At 40.2% G+C, this 18,991-nt stretch overlaps 1 long non-coding RNA gene across 1 annotated transcript; it reads right to left on the bottom strand.

Moving 5' to 3' along the window:
- Positions 1–3,457: 3,457 nt before the first annotated feature.
- On the bottom strand, positions 3,458–18,372 carry LOC116583659. The gene is made up of 3 exons (XR_004282825.1): positions 18,351–18,372; positions 8,926–8,928; positions 3,458–3,547 (listed from the first exon to the last, which is right to left on the bottom strand). It is a non-coding gene; the product is annotated as an uncharacterized LOC116583659 (long non-coding RNA).
- Positions 18,373–18,991: the final 619 nt, after the last annotated feature.

Genomic DNA, 18,991 nt, shown 5'->3' with positions numbered 1-18,991 from the left:
TTCTCTTGATATTCTTCCTTATTGATTCTGCCACTGGAAAATGTACCAATATTACATGTACCCACACTGTCTTCTAATTATTTTATGATATTTCCTAAAATCATAAAGAATCATAAGGAGGTAAGGAATCAGAATGCAGGTTTCTGGAAAGACTATATAGCCCAGAGCACTTTTCATGGCATTTTAAAACAAATCCCTTTCATTTCTTCATTTCAATTTGCTGTTATTACTTAAAAGCAAGTGCTGGGACTTAGCTCAAATGGGCTGAAACAGTCTATATCCCCATACAACTCTTGTTTCCAACAAGAGTGCACAGGTTTCCTTGGCAGACTCCAACTAAAGGTTCACCTAATGATCTCAATCTGGGATCACAGTAGAATCTGTGAAAATATAGTGGTGGTTAAGTGGACCATTTCTAGTAAGAATCAGTACATGACTAAAAAGCAGAGTGAAAAATCAGGTTCCATTATAGATTCTTCAACTGTTATTTTTCAGGACCACTTTTACATGCTCTGTTCTGCTGCCTATATTCTTTTTTTCTTCTGGCTCTAGGGTCCACACCTTTCTCTAACCACAAATTTCCTCTTCTCTTTAGAGTTTTTTACAATGAAGGGTACAAGAAGATGCGACCCAAAAACATGACTCTTTGGCATGTAGATTATTTTGAGCTAAAGGCCATTTATAACCAGCAGACACTAGAAAAGTACTAAAAACAGGGCACAAGTTTTCCTTGTAAATAGGAAATTTCCATTTATATAAAGATTTCCATTTATAAAGGAAATTTCCATTTGTAGAGCTCTCTCCCTTTCCTTATCATAAACAACAAGTCTTAACAATGGAGAAGGCACCCGGCTTAAATCTGCCTGACAGACTGTACTAACCAACTCTCTTGACTACACTTTTTCTTGTCACCTTCCTGTAACTTGCCTGCCCCCACCCCCAGAAGCCCTAAATATCTTTTCTTTGGTTTAGCAAAATAGGTATATAAGCCTCAATCATCTGGCCACTTCCTTGAGTGTCATTTTTTGGTAAACCCCCTGTGTTGCACATATAATAATTAAAGCTGTTTTTCCTCTTATGAATTTGTTTTTTATCAGTTAGATTTGTAGGCCCCAGTCAATGAAACTAAGATGGATAGAATGAAAATCATTTTTTTTCTCCCCTATACTACTCATGTTTACTTGTCCCTACCTCAACCCTTCATAGGCTTCTACCAATTTTAGGCAATGTATTGATAATACCTATGAAGATACAGAAAGGAAGATGGGTTCAGAAAAATATTTGAGGATGTATGTATGTATGTATGTATGTATTTTTAAGATTTTATTTATTTGACAGAGGTCACAAGTAGGCAGAGAGGCACGCAGAAGGAGGGGCAGGCTCCCTGCTGAGCAGAGAGCCTGATGTGGGGCTCAATCCCAGTGCCCTGAGATCATGACCTGAGCCAAAAGCAGAGTCTTAACCCACTGACCAACCCAGGCCCTCCTGAGGATGTTTTTAAATTAATATAATTCTTATGGTTGTGATTCTCGGGACCACAAATACATAGATTTCCTTGTGTATCAGTTATTTCTTCTGACAGTAATGCTATGTAACAAAGCGTTCCACAAATGGCTTAAAACAATAAGGATTTATTAACTTGTGAAACCTTGGGTGGATGAGAGAGTTTTTCTGGACTCACTTGGACTCACTTGTGCATCTGCAGTCAACAGCATGTTGGCTATGGAGCTCAGATCTTTTGGCTAGGCTCCAGAGGTTGGCTGATGATCAGTCACCCCAGTTAGGACAATTTAGCTACATAGATTGATGCACAGACCTCATTCTCTAGAAGGCCACATTCTCATGGGAAAGGCCTATGCATGAGAGAGCTAATGGGAACAAGAAATGATTTTCCATGCCCCTACCTATTAACATTTCTAAAAGTCCCAATGACCAGAGCAAGTCATATGGCCAACCCCAGAACCAAGGAAGGGGCAGAAACCATACACAGAGTGGGAGGGTATTTTAAAGATATAGGGCAAAGAGCATAGATAAGAGAGGGTATAGAATGGGGGCCACATCACACCTTGTAATGATGCCAGCTTTCCAATTTTATGTGGAAAAAGAATTCAACCAGATGCTTCTTCTCACAGACTCATGGCTTCTTTGGGCCATTCTGATTCTTCCTTTCAAGAGGTCCCCAGTCACAGCTCAGAGCCTCAAAGATATATTCAGAGTAGAACAAAAGGTGGGAGTCAGTTCCATTCAGGACACCCTTAAACTCCGGGGAGTAATTTGCATTTCTGAGGCCTTTCAGCCCGGAATTGCTTTACATTCCTAGCCCTGGCCTGTGGAAAGGTTTTTGAAAATACAGTTTCCCTGGTTGCATTACCCAGAAGTGCTGGTTCAATAAAGCTGTCTATGGGGCCCGAAAATACGTGTTTTGAAAAGGCTTCCCAAGAGATTCTGTGGTGCACCCAAGTTAAGAATCAGTGCTTGGAGAGATCTCTTCACTAGCCTCATGTTTATTGATTTGGTTTGCCCTGATAATATGTTCATTCATTCGTTTCTGCGTACATGTAAAGTAGAGGTTTAACAAGGGCCTGGAAAAGTTTGTTAGTGGAAAAACAAAAGAAAGCTTTGTAGCTTTGATTTCTTTTAAACATTCAAGTAGCTCTTCAACTCCTGTCTTATAAGGACTTTGTAGATTTTTATTTACTTGTGGATCTTAGGTCCTTTCTCACTTTAAATACATAACTCTGTCAATTGGCTAAAATAACTTCAGTAGTCCCTGCTGGATTTAAGACATTGAAGCAGAAATCTTATTACTAACACACAGTAACAATCCAAGATCTGAGGAAATTAAAGTAATCCATCTATAAGAAGAGCAAACTGTAGCTGGGATGTTACAAATGGGTAAAGGCATGCTGAAGAGTCTTATGGCTCTTGACAAACAAGTATAAACCAGGTCTATATTCCTATGTCTCAAAGTTAAACTTGGCCACTTGATGTGTTGGTCACTTGAATGTGGAGTTAGTTACAATAATTAAAATAATAAAATATTTGTTTAGCATTCCTCTGTGCTGGATAATTGGCATATATTCTCATTGAAAATATTTGACAACTTCTCTTTGAGCCAGATCTATTATTACACTAATTTTACAAATAAAGAATTTAATGCTTAGTGTTAGGTCGTTGGGCTCCGGGAGTGCAGGAGGAACAATAGAAATGACCGCCGGGTCCCGCCATTTTCCAGCCTCCTCCCTGCCCTTTCCTTCACTCTGACTCTCCGGCCAAAAGGATGTATGCCCAGGTCACCATAGGTAACCCGATACCTATGCAGGAAACAGATAAAAGACCCCCGCCAACTCCCTCCCAGAGCGACTTCCCCCACTCTGCTTTCCAGAGTCAGGAAACCTTGCCCGAGGGTGCCCACCTCCTCCTGGTGCAACTTTCCTTGCTCCTCTTCTCCTGAGCCCTGAAATTTCACCAGGGAGTGCCTTTAATAAATCTTGCCTTGTGCCTACCTCACCTGGTGTCGTGTTTATCTCGCCTATAAAACATTACACTTAGTAGTTTTTGTAAGATCCCATGATTAGTAAAAGACAAAAACAGGACATAAATAATGTGCTTAGTGACTGAAGAGCTCATACTCTTTAACTATTTGACTATGTCCCTTTCCTCTTCCTTGGTTGTGACCCCACTTGCCACCCCATCACTAGCCTTTGAAATCATCCCTGGTGTACTTCTAGAAAGGAACTGCAGATCTGGATGGGCTCTTGATACTAAGTACTTATGCAGAAAAATTAATTTATTATAAGGGTATTAATAGTTAATTAATAGGTATCATAATTAATAATATATAATATTAGCATAATTTATTAAAATACAATCTTAAATATCATTAATGGCTAATATCCAGTACTTAATTAATGTCAAACATTTAAAATGTATCTTCATTTAATATTCACCACAATCCTATAAAATAAGGCCTAATATTATTCCCCTCATAGAGATGAAGCAGCCAACGCTTCAAATGATAGTGGAACTTGCAAATGGCCTCAGACCTAGTAATGAAGATTGAAATCCAGGCAATCTAATGTTCCAGCCTGTGATCTGAACTACTGCAGGATACCTTGAGGTGGCTTTGAAGTCCCTACAAAAACACAGCTGGAGTGCAGGAAAAAACTGGAAGAAGCTAGTGTATCAAGTCATTGTCGTACCTATTCTGTCTGTCTTCATTCTTTCCAGTCTCTGCAAACCAGCTCTGTAGGCCACACACACAGGTGCAAGAGCAGCTGGCTCTGAGAGGTCCCAAACAGACCTTGTTCAGCCATTTGCCATTGATAAAACCCAAAGGCAGAGAAATGAGTGGGGTTGAAACAAGAAAAGAATTTGTTTCAGTGAGGCCAACACTGGGAAGACAGGGGACTGAAAGACTGTCTGCAAAATACTGAAAGTACTTGCAAGTTTGTGTAAGAAAAATCTGGGGAAGAGGTGGGTAGGTACATGCAGGTGGACAGTGAGGGGTCAAATGGATCACTATCTTGAGGTAAATCACAGATGGGGTCTTGCTAGCTCAGGACAGTCCCTGTGCTTGAAGGGGTAGTTTCAGTTCCCATCAGATGATGCTTTACCCTCAGGGTCTTCTGCCTGAACCAAGAGATAAGCTAGAAAGAAGAACCCAACTAAAAAGTTTGAGGTCAAAATGGAGGCAGCCAAAGCCCTCTTTCAGCTCCTCAGGTCTCCAGTCACAAGGAGGAACAAGGCCAGCAACTGTTCCAATGATGTGTTTCTAACAGTTAAAGCCTCTAGACAGAATGACTGGCTCTCTCAAGCACATGTCTAGCATCCCAGCTTGGTTCAGCTGTCCCCTGTGGTCCTGTGAGCTGTGGTAAGGCACAACTGCACCTGTAACAGCATGATGAATGACCATCCCACTGCCCACATGTGCAAGAGGAGAGGGAATTTATTAGAAAAGGGGGAGTTAAGGGATGCCTGGGTGGCTCAATGAGTTAAAGCCTCTGCCTTGGGCTCAGGTCATGATTTCAGGGTCCTGGGATCAAGTCTGGATCTCTGCTCAGCAGGGAACCTGCTTCCCTCTCTCTCTCTGCCTGCCTCTGCCTACTTGTGATCTCAATCCCTTTGTCAAATAAATAAATAAATAAATTTTTAAAAAAAGAAAAGAAAAGAAAAGGGGGAGTTAGGGAGAAAGCCCAAAAGAGGTACACTATAGGTCTGTGTTGGGGATTATTGATTTTTAACAATCATTTTGTTGACTTAAGATATTTCTAGGATGCTTTCATATATTTTGAAAATTATTATACTACTTAATTAGAATTGTGAAAATAAATAAAGGAAACCTCATTTAAAATGGAGTTGGGGGCTCCTGGGTGGTTCAGTGGGTTAAGCATTTGCCTTCAGCTCAGATCATGATCCCAGGATCCTGTGGTGGAATCCTACATTGCACTCCCTGCTCAGGTGGGAGCCTGCTTTCCCCTCTCCCTCTGTCCCTCCCCCTGCTCATGCTCTCTCTCCCTTGCTCTCCATCTCAAATAAATAAATAAAATCTTAAAAATAAATAAATAAAAATAAAATGGAGTCAGGAAGCCCTGAAGGGGGAACTCTCATGCAGAAACCTCTCTTAGCAGTGGGCATCACCCACAGGAAGAAGGAAGATAAGAATTATCTGGAAGATGGAAGACATTTTCACATAGGAATTTTATCTCCTGATTTAAAAAAAAAAAAGAAGAAGAAGAAGAAGAAGATATCCCTCCTTGTCCACCTGTAGCCAATGAGAAACCACCACAAACTCCAACTCTTGTTTTTCTCCAGTGAACTTTTGTTCAAAACAACCTTCCACAATTTCCTTCTAACACCTGAAAAAAGTTGACCTTGTCTTTGTCTCTTTAGACTTGCCTATGGTTTGCCATAGTTTCCTTGCTTGCTTGACCTGAATTGTAATTCCTGTGCTATTTCTGAATAAACTCATTTTGCTAGTAATATAACTGGCTCTTTTATTCTTTTTTTTTTAATTTGTTATTTTTTATAAACATATGTTTTTATCCCCAGGGGTACAGGTCTGTGAATCGCCAGGTTTACACACTTCACAGCACTCACCCTCCCCAATGTCCATAACCCCACCCCCCTTCTCCCAACTGGCTCTTTTATTCTTAAGGTTGACAGTATGTTTACTTCTACTTGGGATTTCTTCTTGTTCTTAAGTTCCCAGGATTCTCCAAAAATAAAATTTGCTCAACTTGATCCAGACCCAGTATCTATCTTACATTCTAAGTTTGTTAAACTGCCTCAAATACTTTTGAGGGGGAAAAAGACCCCCAAACAAACCAGGAAATATGCAAATTTCAAGAAATTAAAAACATTATAGCTGAATTTCATTTTATAAGATAGGGCAATTCACATGAGTTTGTTTCTACACTAGTAAATATGTATGCATTATAGAAAAATATAAAATATAGATGAACAAAAAATGAAAAATAAAAATCTCCAGGACTTCACAATTCAGGAGTAAACATTGATTTAAAAAGAAACAACAAGCCCAAACTGGTGTCATTTGCCCCACAAGGACAGCAAACCAAGATTTAGATTCAACCTCTCCCAGAAATGTGATCTTTTTTTTTTTTTTTTAAATTCCTTATAGATATTTATTTATTTTTTATTTTTTTTATTTTTTTTTTATTTATCTGAAGATTTATTATTATTTTTTTTATTTCCAGCATAACAGTATTCATTATTTTTGCACCACACCCCGTGCTCCATGCAATCCGTGCCCTCTATAATACCCACCACCTGGTACCCCAACCTCCCACCCCCCCCCCCGTCCCTTCAAAACCCTCAGATTGTTTTTCAGAGTCCATAGTCTCTCATGGTTCACCTCCCCTTCCAATTTCCCCAAACTCCCTTCTCCACTCTAAGTCCCCAGAAATGTGATCTTTTAACTGTCACTCTGAACTTTCCTAATAAGCCCTATAGTGAGGTAATCTGCATGATAAAAACTCTGCTGTTGCCTTTCTCCCCCAAAACCTGCAGTCCAGGTCTGAAACAATCTTTTCTTTTGTTCCTTACCCTGCCCTCCTGCCTATGAATTCCTTCCATTTTCTTACAGCTCCTGGGAACATCTCTCTGCTTGCTAGAGGGAATGCTACCCAATTCCCGTATCACTTAATAAAGCCAATTAGATCTTCACATTTAGTCAGTTGAATTTTGTTTTCTAACATATTATTAATAGTTTACTGTGTGTTCTTTCAGACTTTTTGCTGTAACTTACTCTTTTTGTTTGTGATTTAGAAGTTTTATTTAAGTTATTTTGTAATTGCCTAAACATTTAAATAGTTTTTTTCCTTTGAAACAACTGCAAAACGATTTTTTTTTCATTTAAACAGAAAGAAAAAAGAAATATTGGTACATTTTATTTTTATCCCTTCCCCCGTACTTCACTGTTTTTGTAAGAATAATCAGGGATATTAAACCTGGATTAGTTTACTTTATAATTGCATGTCCTTTCAAAAATTGTTTATTACATTCCATAACCATGTGAACAATCATTTCAACACTGAACAGAAATATTACTGATCTCAAGTAGTCAGCACAATTACTTTTTTTTTTTTAAGCACAATTGTTTTTTTTTAAAGATTTATTTGAGACAGAGAGAGAAAACTGATGAACATGGGGTCGGGGGAAGGACAGAGAGGGGGAGAGAGAGAACCTGGAGCACAGAGAGAATTCCCCCTTAGCACATAGCCCAATGTGGGACTTGATCTCACCACCCTGAGACCATGACCTGAGCCCAAGTCAAGAGTTGGATGCCCAGCTGACTGAGCCACCCAGGCACCCCTCACAATTGCTTTTAAATCATATTTTTCTCTCTGTTGAAATTACTTGCAATACATATTTTGGTTTGTTGGAATTTATCCTTTTTTTGAAAATATTACTCAGACTCTTTCAGCTGGGCTGCCGACTTGCCATCCAGATTGAGAAAGAACCAGAAAATTCAGGGCTATGTGAGCCACGGCCACAGCCTCATCAGCAAGCACCAGAAGCACTTAGGGGCTGGGGTAATGCTGGTGGCATGCATCACTACAGGACACTCTTCCACAAATATCACCCAGGTTACTTTGGAAAAGGTGGTCTGAGGCATTACCACTTAGGAGGAACCAGAGGTTCTGCCCAACAGTCAGCCTTGATAAACTGTGGACCCTGGTCAGTGAGGAGACACAGGTAAATACTGCCAAAACCAAGACTGGAGCTGCTCCTATCATTGATGTGGTAGAATTGACCTACTACAAAGTTTAGGGAAGGGAAAGCTCCCCAAACAGCCTGTCATTGTGAAGGCCAAATTGTTTAGTAGGGGAGCTGAGATTAAGGGTGTGTATATGGGGGGCCTGTTTTCTGGTAGTTTGAAGCCACATGTAGGGAGGTTTGTTAAATGCTCACAAGTGCTTTAAAAAAGAAGAAGAAGAAGAAGAAGAAAAAGAAGAAGAAGACGAAGAAGAAGAAGAGGAAAGAAGATACTACTTAGAGCTGTTTGTGGATGGTACACTCTCCTAAATTCTAGCCTGGCTGTAAACAACTTTCTGTTCCAGCTTAAGTAGGCTTTCAAAATTTTGTTAATGATGTTTCAGTGTCTTCTGACAATTAACATTATAGAAAAAAAAGATCTAATACCAGCCTGATCTTTTAAAATTTTTATCACATGTAACCTTTTTTCTCCCTGCCTGGATAAGTTTATGATTCTCTTTCTAATCTTTGTGCTATCCTAGGGTTTTCTTTTGTTTTGTTTTGTTTTCATTTCAAAGCGAGAAACTTCTTTCATTATCTTCTCTGCTAGATGGATGACTCTGACCTAAAGCCTGGAGTTTTTCCTCCATTCATGTTATTATTTTTTTAAATTAGTGCTTATGTTACTGATTGATCTATCATAGCTACTAACTCAGGAAATGAATCGGTGAGCCCCATATGCTGCCCTGGACAACTGCTCTGTCCTAAGGGATTCTGGTGGGGAGCTGGACAAATTGAAAGCACAGCTCCTGGTTGGGTTTGCTAACACTGTTGCCAAACAAACTCATATAAACTCATTGCAAAAGAAGCCAATAACTCAAGAGACAAGGGTTTGTAAAAGAGACAGAGACATTTATTTTGAGTGCTGGCAGCTGGGCAGATGACAGGCTCAAGTCTTAACAACCAACCTCTCTGCCCACAAGATGGACACCTCGAGTTTTATAGGAAGAGGTTCAGGGCGGAACAAGTAAGAAAGCAGGCAGAGAGTGCATGGTCATGGGTGGGGGTCATTGTGTGTTCAGCACAAGATCATGGGCAGAGGAGGATATGGGGAGTTTGGCCTTCTAGGCATTTTGTTGTTATTAGGGCTTTGTTGGCCTGGCAGCTGGGAAGTTCCAGTCATTGCAAAACATCTTCATTAACACCCAAAGAAAGTGCAATAAGAAATAAGCACAAAGGGTTTTAGTTAGAGCCTGAGTTAAAGCCAGATTATCTATATCTGGTTTTAAATTTTGGAGTCTATAGTTGAGCAGCAGGGCTCATGGATATATCTGTGCCCATCTCAAGTAGCATAATAATGATGTAATTCTCAAATAAGGTAATTGAGTAGAGTTTAGTGAGTTACAAAGATTTGGAAAGGAATAAAGGAAAGCAAAGGGACAACAAAGCATGAGGAATGAAACATCTGTGGTTCAATGACCACCCCTGAGTCTGAAAGGGTAGAGGGAAGGGAGAGTTCTCCAGGATGTAGAAAGAACTGTGGGTTCTACCCGAGTCTAGGGGAGGGCTAGGCATAAGGGTTGTGACCTTCAGTAGAGGAACATAGTCACTGTTAAGCAGTGGGCAGGTGGGGGAATAGATATCTGGGCCTGGTTCTTCTCCCACATTCCCAATTCGTGCTGGTGCCTCTCATAGATTGAACTCTTGAAGCCATCTCAATAGCTCAGCCTCATAGGACAAAAAACAGACTGGAAAAGACACCAAAGTGGATCTGGAGGGAGAAACAAGATATTTGCCTGAAGTTCTTATTCCATTTTTGCATCATCTGATTCTGTGGAAAATATAACATAAAAATATATCCTTATATTTTTATTCATTTTATTTATAAGCTTTATTTCCTTATCCCTTCATCTTTTCCTTAATTGTTTAAGAAATTTATTCTTTCTTTCTTTCTTTTTTTTTTTGCTTTTTTCAATCTGCTCTTTACCATCTCTATTGTGTGTTTACATTAAGTAATCTTAGTTTTTATTAAAACGCAATCTTTCCCAATGTTCTATTCTTTCACTTGTTGCCAGGTGAACTGGGAATCCTGAAGTTTCTTGGTCTTGTCGCAGGAATGAATTCAAGGGCAGATACACAACACAGCACAGCAGATGAGTAACACAAGTGGGAAAATATATTAAAGCAAAAAGTACACTTTTGAGATATGAGAACCAAGGAGGGTGGGGAGGGGCAGGGAGAGAGAGAGAGAAAGATAGAGAAAAAGGGAGAGGGAAGAACAGAGAGAGTGAGAGAGAATGCTAGGAAGAAAGCTGTGCACCCTTGGGGTTGGGTTTCTAGCTTTTACATGTGTTAACTAGGGGGCAGAATATGTATTGCACAGGGCAGGAAGCAGGATTTTGTGCTTTTTCTTCCTTATTTGGTCAGAAGTTTCCTGTCATGCTATCTGCCATTTGGGGCTTGTATGGTTTGATCCAGCTTGTGAACTGCTACCAGGTCAGGCCTCTGATCTTCCCCATAGCTGGCCATGACTCCTTGTTGTTGAACACTGGGTATCCTGTTAGAACCTGACTGTCTATTCTGACATTTCTTCTTCAAGGACTCTGGGCCCTTAAAGTCTTAAGGGAAAATGGGCGATGGTCCAGCTTCTGTAATTACTTCATGCAGGTGTGGGATATTTACTCTGCAGGAGGGTTCCAGTAGTCTTTCCTATCTAAGTTTTAGGAAATGTGGATGGACAGTGGGGAGTAGAAGGACGGTGTGACTCGGTCTAGTGGGTCTGGATAGTCATTTATTTCAGGGTTGTTGCAGACAACCATCTAGAGATTTATCTGGCTGACGTGAGAGAAAAGACATTTTGTTAGTAACTTTAGGATGTGAAGTCCAAACATTAGGATAAGGAGAATAGTTATTAAGGGTCCAACAAGAAGGTATAACCATGAAAGGCCTGGAAGCCAGAACAACAAGGAGTCTCATCAAGAAGAGGAGGTAGGGATGGGTTTATGGGGAACTGTGGTCCATCCAGTTAGCTACTGTCTCAGTTACCTAGAAGCTTTCTTTAACCTCTCCAGATAAATTGATCCATACACAGCATAATGTGTTAGTCACTGTGTAGACTCCCCTCAGTTTTGTGAGAATGTAGTCAAGGGCGTCTTGCAGCTAAGTGGCTTGCTGTCTGATTTTCTCTATATGGATTCTTATTTCCCAGGAGGAGTTCAAATAGATATAGTAGGTGGTGTGAGCCATCATATAGACTCTGTTTTGTTTAGCAAGCAATCAGGTAATTAATAAGAGACATTTCTGTGGAACCAAAGAAAAACCAATGGTTGGAACAAGTTATAAACCCAGTGCCTGATTCCTGAGTGCTGTCAGTGAGGAGATTTCTAAATGTTAGGTTCAAAGCCTCTTCAGATGGAGTGGGAGCAGGCAGTAGCAATCAGATGAGTTTTTCTGGTTTGTGATTCATTCAGATGTCTCTGGTGATCCTTTTGAATAGCCTATAGAACAGGCACAAAGATTGTCTATACACGAGTTCTGTTGCAATTTTTCCGAATTTGACCTAAATTGTCCAGCTTTGGTTTGCAGGGCCTCAGGAAAAAGGACAGTTTTAGTTTTTAATGACTTTAATTCCAGAGAATGGAAGAGGATAAGAAACCATGGTTTGGAGGGCCAGAGCTAGATATTGGAGGAAGCCAGAAGAATTTAAGATCTAGTCTAGTTTATAATAAATAGTATTAAAATCTAATATCTACCAAGATGTATTAATGAAACACAATTTCTCTCTATAATCACCCTTATTTTTATCAAAAATAGCCAAATCAAGACTCATTTGTAAAACAAGTACAGGTTAAACAAATTTGGCTGAATTATTTACATAAGCTCAGCAAGACTAGAGTTTGGCCATAAAAGGTTTTTAAAATTTGCTTTACTGGAACTTTTCACAAAAAATCTCTAGATTGAACTTTTAATATGCTCTTGAGGCCGAAGTCAAGCCAGATAATTGTCATCAGACTTGCCTGCATTACCTATAGATTTGGGTGAATTCCTCTTGTTAAGGTCCCCCAAAATGTCCTGAGTTTCTTACACCCTCCAGGAAGTGATATTCTTTACTCCCCTGGTAAGTTGGCTGGATACTCTATAAGCAAGGTACCAGGCCAACAGTTTCCAGGGGCTCCACTGGCTCCACAAAGTCAGCCTTAATTCCTTAAAGCTATCTGATCATATCTGAGTCTATGGATGTTTCTCAAATATGACATTCTAGTCAAAGACTTGGTAATATAACCAGTGTTTCCAATGGTGTCCTGTTACAGGGAGAACAGATTCTCGCTGAACTTATGCAGATTATATTGCCATGAAAGAAAGAATACTCATGAGACTTTCTAAATTTCAGGAGATTTAGGTAGGGAGAAAAGGTAAATATTTCAATTTGTTCACAAAGAAATATTTTATCGTATTCATAGATAAGTCATAGATGTCTTAAGAGAAAATTTTCTTAAATCTAGAAGAGCAAACATCAGAGAACCAGCAATGTTTCAAACAAAAGTCACAAAAACTATAATCATCTTCCTCAATTCATTTAGTCCTATGTTACTAATTCTTGTTCTGCTTGAATGTAGCTTTCTCATTAGTTCTGGAAATTCCTACTCAGGTTAGTTTTATGATCTTAAGTATATTAGAAATCTATATTTGGCAAAAGTCCTTTCCATGAATCTCCTTGAAGATGAAACACATTTTGCAAGAGCATCAGAACAATAACTATAAATGACAAAAATCCTCAGAAATAGGCATGGTTAAAAATTTGATGAGAGTTCATTACAATGCAGCTGACAAGGAAATCTAGTTATTTCTGTGACATGGAACATTTTAATAATTAGAATGTCAAGTGATAACCTTATGCCAGAACATATTAAAACTTTAAGAATTCCATAAAATTTCTAGAACAGTTACAGCTTTTACCCATACCATATACAACCTAAGGCTTATCATTATTTGTTTGACGGTGCTTCCCTTGTAACTTAACAGATCAAATAGACAAGTGTAATTAGTCAAAAAGTCTTTATTTACAATTCAGATCTCAGGAAATTTGTTAAAACCCTTAGAAAGTTTTAAAGCATGTGCCTAAATAGGATCACAGATCATTCCAAATTTAATTTTTATATTTAACCAAGGTGGCAATAAGCAATTCTACAGGAATTTATATAGTTGTATATTATATAGCAAAACTTAGCTCCTTTAATATTGAGAAGTTTTAAATTTCTTAAGTAATCAAAGACCGGTAAAGAAAAAACACAGAAGCTTTGGTTTTCTGGGCAGATAAAGAATTAAAAAAAACAAAAACAAAAACCCTTTGCTTACAATTTCTTACCAAAAGCAGATGAACAATCCAAGAAAACTTTGTCTCTTTAACAGAAAGAAAAGAAGAATTTCAATCATATACCAGTGTACTTTTAAAATCCATTCATTTCAGGGTACCTGGGTGGCTCAGTAGGTTAAGCAGCTGACTCTTGGTTTCAGCTCAGGTCATGATCTCAGGGTTGTGAGTTGGAGCCTGAGTTGGAGTCCATGCATGGAGCCTTCTCAAGAGTCTCTCCCTCTCCTCCTGTCCCTCCCTCACTAAAAAATCCATTCATTTCAATCTTAGTTCTGACTGCACATACTTCTTTTCTCAATGTATTCTCATTCCTCATACCTTTTTTTTAAATCAAAATACCTCTTACTTTCCTTTTATACAGAGTTGCTTCTCTTATTTCTATCAATCTTAATTACATTCAGCAGAGTTTTAAAAAAAATGTTTGTTTATTTATTTGGGGGGTGGGGTGGGGAGAGTGTGAGTGAGGGGAGGGTCAGAGGGACAGACTCTTTCAGGCTTCATTCTGAGTACAGAGCCCTATGATGGGAGTGGGAGCTCGATCCCACAGCCTATGAGATCATGACCTGAGCTAAAACCAAGATATGGACACTTAACCAACTGAGCCACCCAGGTGCCCCTATATTTAGCAGAATATTAACTCTTAGAACCCTTAGTCTCCAATGAAAATTAGGCAGTAACCTATTATGAACTGTTAATCTATGAATACATTCCATAATTTCTAAAAACTTATGTTTTTCATAGTACAATCTTTCAAGAAAGCATCAAGCATGTTTACCAATAGACCCAAGTATCCTGTTTCTCTCCAATAATAGGCCCAAAGTAGACAATCTGCATTTGGTAATCAGTGCTTTAGTATTTTATCTTCTTTGAAGAATACTTAGATATCCAATGAATTCAAGCCAGTTATCATTTAAGTTAGCACAACTTCACACTTTCAGGTTACTGAAAGTTTTGAAAGCTATTTAAAAGTTTTACCTATAAACCTTTTTGTTTATTCAACCTACTTGTTCTTAACAATTACCCATGAAAACCTTGTGAGACAGACAAAATTAACCATCATATTAAGTCATCTTCTCGCTGACAAGTTGCAGCAGAGATAACACAAGTTTATTTGACATTTAGCAAACCTTGGGAGAACCAAAGTTTTATATTTAATGCTAATAACTCTAAAGACATGTCTGTCTTAATGGAGCCAAAACATTTAATTAGCTTTAATACCAAATATGTTGCCCCTGTGTCCATCAAAAGTCAATTTGTTCCCTGCTGTTGATTGTACTTGGGGCTCCTTTGGGGAAATCTGAAGTGGATGGTTTGAGTCCATTTGGCCCCTTCATGCTGATTTAGGAGATGATTTAGTTTGAACCTCATAAGCAGGTAGCCCAACAGCTGGGGGTGCTTCCCCCTACCTTGGTAGTGAGGGTAGGAGGGGCAGGAGCCAATGACACTGGAGACACGGAGGATGGTGTAGAAGCTGGTTGTGTAAGCTCTGCCCATGTTGGTGCCCAAATGGGAGGGGTGGGGAGGCAGAAGAGGTGAGGTGTTGCCTAGAAGGCTGGAGGCAGGAAACAGCCCAGAAGGCAGAGAAAGAGGACTCCCAGTCCTAAAGTTCCTCACCTCCGACAAATGAACTGACCTGTGTTTTCTTTCCACCAACAAGTGATAATAAGCAGTTTTTGTCAGGCCAGAGAAGACAGGGAACATCTCCAAAATAAAACAAGTTTTGACAGCTGCTTAAGAATGAATATTCCTTAAAGTCCGCATGCTGAGGTAGACCAACCAGACAATTGGCTCCAAGTATCATAGCCGTTAACCTGGGAAATGAATGAGGGGGAAAAAAAAAACCCATACCACGAGAGTCAGGCAACATTCATCCAGTCCTCTGAAGATATATTCCAGATCTGACACACAAAAGCAGAAGCAAACAAAGTGACTTGGGGAAAAACAGAGGGAGGTCTATGCACCATCTTGGCAGCGCGGCACAGAGAACAGGATAGAACATAAGTAAGGGGGCGGAATAACCGAACAGAGGTAGAAGTCACCTGAAGCAGCTGAGCTGATGGTGGATTGTGGGGTAGAAGGTGAGGAGGGGGTGTCCTCAGGCCCTCAAAGGAATATGGACAAATCACAGTTTCAGCATAGGGCCATAAAGACGTGACCATGTAGGATTTGGGTCCATTTTCCAGAAGGGAAATATCAAGTTGTAATGTGGTGTTATAGTTAAGACTACAATTTATTTTTTTTTTGTCAGGTGTCCCTGTCCTCTAGCTCATGTCGAGGCTAACAGTGTAACAAGGGAAGTGGACTTGGGAAGAAAGCATATAAGGTGTCAGGGTCAAACTGGTTCCAGTTTTTCAAGATGCATCCTAAGGCAGTATGGGATGGGATCGAGGAGTTAGAGAAAAGATAGCGACAGTCTCCTGGGCTAGAGGCATCCCTGCTGAACCTGAACAGTACTGCCTTAGATAATCTGGGCTCCGGGGACATCTCCCTGGACCCATCCATTATTGTCCCTGGTTTAGACGGGTGTCCCTGACCTGCAGACCTCTTTGGCCTATCCTGCTTCCGAAGGGGGAGCCCCTGTCCATCCTTCCTATCAGTCAACACGATTTCCTCCCCTGCTCTGAGATTGTATATAATCTGGTGAATCAGCGGTTTTTGTTTCCTTTTTTAGGCCTTTCAGTGGGGACTGATCATAGTGTCTCAAGATACACTTTAGGGGAGAATTTTTGGAGACAGAAGTAGAATTTTCCATTGTCTTCAGGGAGAGTTGACTCCTGTAAAAAGGAGCAACTAAACATGGGCTCACATTATTCTCAAGAGAGGGCTCCAACCCTCTCCTGAGAACCTTGATAGAATCCCAGGGTCCTATTATCTGGAGGAAAGATTATTCTCTCCCACGATCTTGATAGGACCTTAATTAGGAGCTCTCTCTCTCAAAGAGTTCTGTTGGCAAGTGGATTACAGGCATCCCCAGCCTGCTGTCCCTTTGCCCTGTCACCACAGCAATGGCCGGCAGGTTGTGGGATGACTTGGCTGACCAGGGCTTACACCTCATCCTAATGCCTGCAGTCCCAGGAATGTCAGTCTTCCTGAAGACCTTAATAGGAAAGATGAGAACAGTGTCTGATATGTAACCTTGAAGTCTTGGGGTGGATTCCTCAGAAGTAGACATTGTCATGAGTCTGAGATTGCTGAATAACACATTCTTCTCATTCTGATAGGCCTTTCAACAGTTGGTGGCAAACTGGCCACGGGGGTCCTTTTAATGGTCTAAATATTTCTGGTCTGGACCACAGAAATCTTTGAATCCCTTCTACTTTGTATCCAGTGTAGGTAGAATTAACCTCAGTTTTCCAATTCTCTGAATCCCTGAATTGCTTGGGTTGAATGGCATTCAATTAAGTGTTGAATAAGGCAGACCCACAGGGAAATGTATCATTGGGCAGGGTCCCTTGCTAGGAAGTGAAATGGCTTATAGCCAATTGGTGACCCATGCAAACACAACAGTGGGAGTTATAAGATCTCTGTAATGGCAGAGATCCTTTAAGATCCCAGAGGTGGGTCTCCTTTGCTCCACCACTGGTGGAGGAGAATGTGGAAGTAGGAAGCATGGGGAGGGATTAGAGCATCGCATGACCTAGGAGACATGAAACCAACTTCCAGACACCGTGTGGCATAAGGGCAAGCCTCCCCCACTCTCAGGATCATCTCCTAAAGGGAACACAGTCAGAAGTCAAAATTGTATCTCCCCCTTGAGTAGTTCTTATCATGTCATAGAGATTTTTAAAATCTCACCAAAGTAAAGAAAAAGTCCTTGAAAATGAGATTTCTATTTCTGAATGCAATGCTGTGATATGTCAGAGTTGAAGCCCAGCTCATTTTTCTTTCCTATTTTCATGTTGACTTATTTTAACAACACAAGGGAATGTTTATTGTAAGATGCGCTATATAACCTAATGTTAACTGTGCATTCTAAAGTGTTTAGCTATCAAGTGGATTCTTTAGTAAGACCAAATTTTTTTTTGCCACTGAAATAGTCCGAGTTTTAAAGAAAAATGTTGCTTAAAACAATTTTCACCTTCTAGGGTCTACTTATTTATTTATTTGCTTGCTTACTTACTTAACAGAGACAGACAGACAGACAGAGATAGTGGCAGAGAACATAAGTGGGAAGGAGAGGAAGAAACAGGCTCCCTGATCAGCGGGGCTGGATCTGAAGACCCTGGGCTCATGATCTGAACCAAAGGCAGGTACTTAATCAACTGAGCCACCCAGGTGCCCCTAGGATCTTTTTAAATTTTCTATCCCCTGTAGTTACCAACTGCATGTACCAGGCCTCTGGAAACTAGTATGTGAAACTGAACTAATTTGAACCAATTTGATAGGAGTAATTATCTATAGGACTTGTTTTCTGAAGAAGAGCATTGTTGAGAATAACCAAATTATAAGGCTACATAAGTGTGTTGTAAAGTTGTCCAAAAAGTAACTCATGAGTTTTGTGAATGGAACTGTGGTGCTCAAGTCACATTCTACTTTATTTTTTTAACTATTTTATTAATTTATTTGACAGAGAGAGACTTCGATAGACGGAATACAAGCAAGGGAAGCAGGAGAGGGAGAAGCAGGCTTCCTGCTGAGCAAGGAGCCTGATGCGGGGCTGGATCTTAGGACCCTGCGATCATGACCTGAGCCAAAGGCAGACGCTTAATGGCTGAGCCACCCAGGCACCCCCATATTCTGCTTTAAAAGTTGTAATAAATACAGGGGCGCCTGGGTGGCTCAGTTGTTAAGCATCTGCCTTCAGCTCAGGTTATGTCCCCAGGGTGCTGCGATCAAACCCCGCATCGGGCTTCCTGCTCTGCAGGGAGACTTCTCCCTCTGCCACTCCCTCTGCTGTGGTCCCTGTGTCACTAAGTCTCTCTCTGTCAAATATGTAAGCAAAATCTTAAGAAAAAAAGTTGTACAAATACAAATGAATTAGGGGAAAAAGTAAGGCAAACCTGAATGCATTTGATCTGCCCAGTGTCGGCTCTGAGTCATCCCCCTTCTAGCTATTGTCAGATGGAGCCAACGCAAAAGGGCTGTGAGGAGTGTCTGTAGTTAGAAAAGATGAGAGAAATAAGCATAACATGTTAACACAAAAGAAAAGGACCAAAAGAAATATTTCTGATGGTATACAGACAGCTTGGGAATATTGGACTTTCACCTAGGGATTGGTGTGTTGGATCTCTCAGTGTGGTACTTGTGACTGTCACTTCCATGAGTGGCCATGAAGCAGTCTTGGTTTCTCCTGCCACAAGTTTAAGACAACTTGGTAGCATCAGAGCACTGGATGATCAATCCTTATGTGTGTGACCCCTGAGAAGCCAGAAATTAATTACCATGGAAGGGAGTTCCCAGCGT

This window comes from Mustela erminea, chromosome X (assembly GCF_009829155.1).
Source record: "Mustela erminea isolate mMusErm1 chromosome X, mMusErm1.Pri, whole genome shotgun sequence".
NCBI classification, from domain to species: Eukaryota; Metazoa; Chordata; class Mammalia; order Carnivora; family Mustelidae; genus Mustela; species Mustela erminea.
Note: the sequence above shows the minus strand (reverse complement) of the source record. Positions and strands in the feature narration are given on the sequence as shown.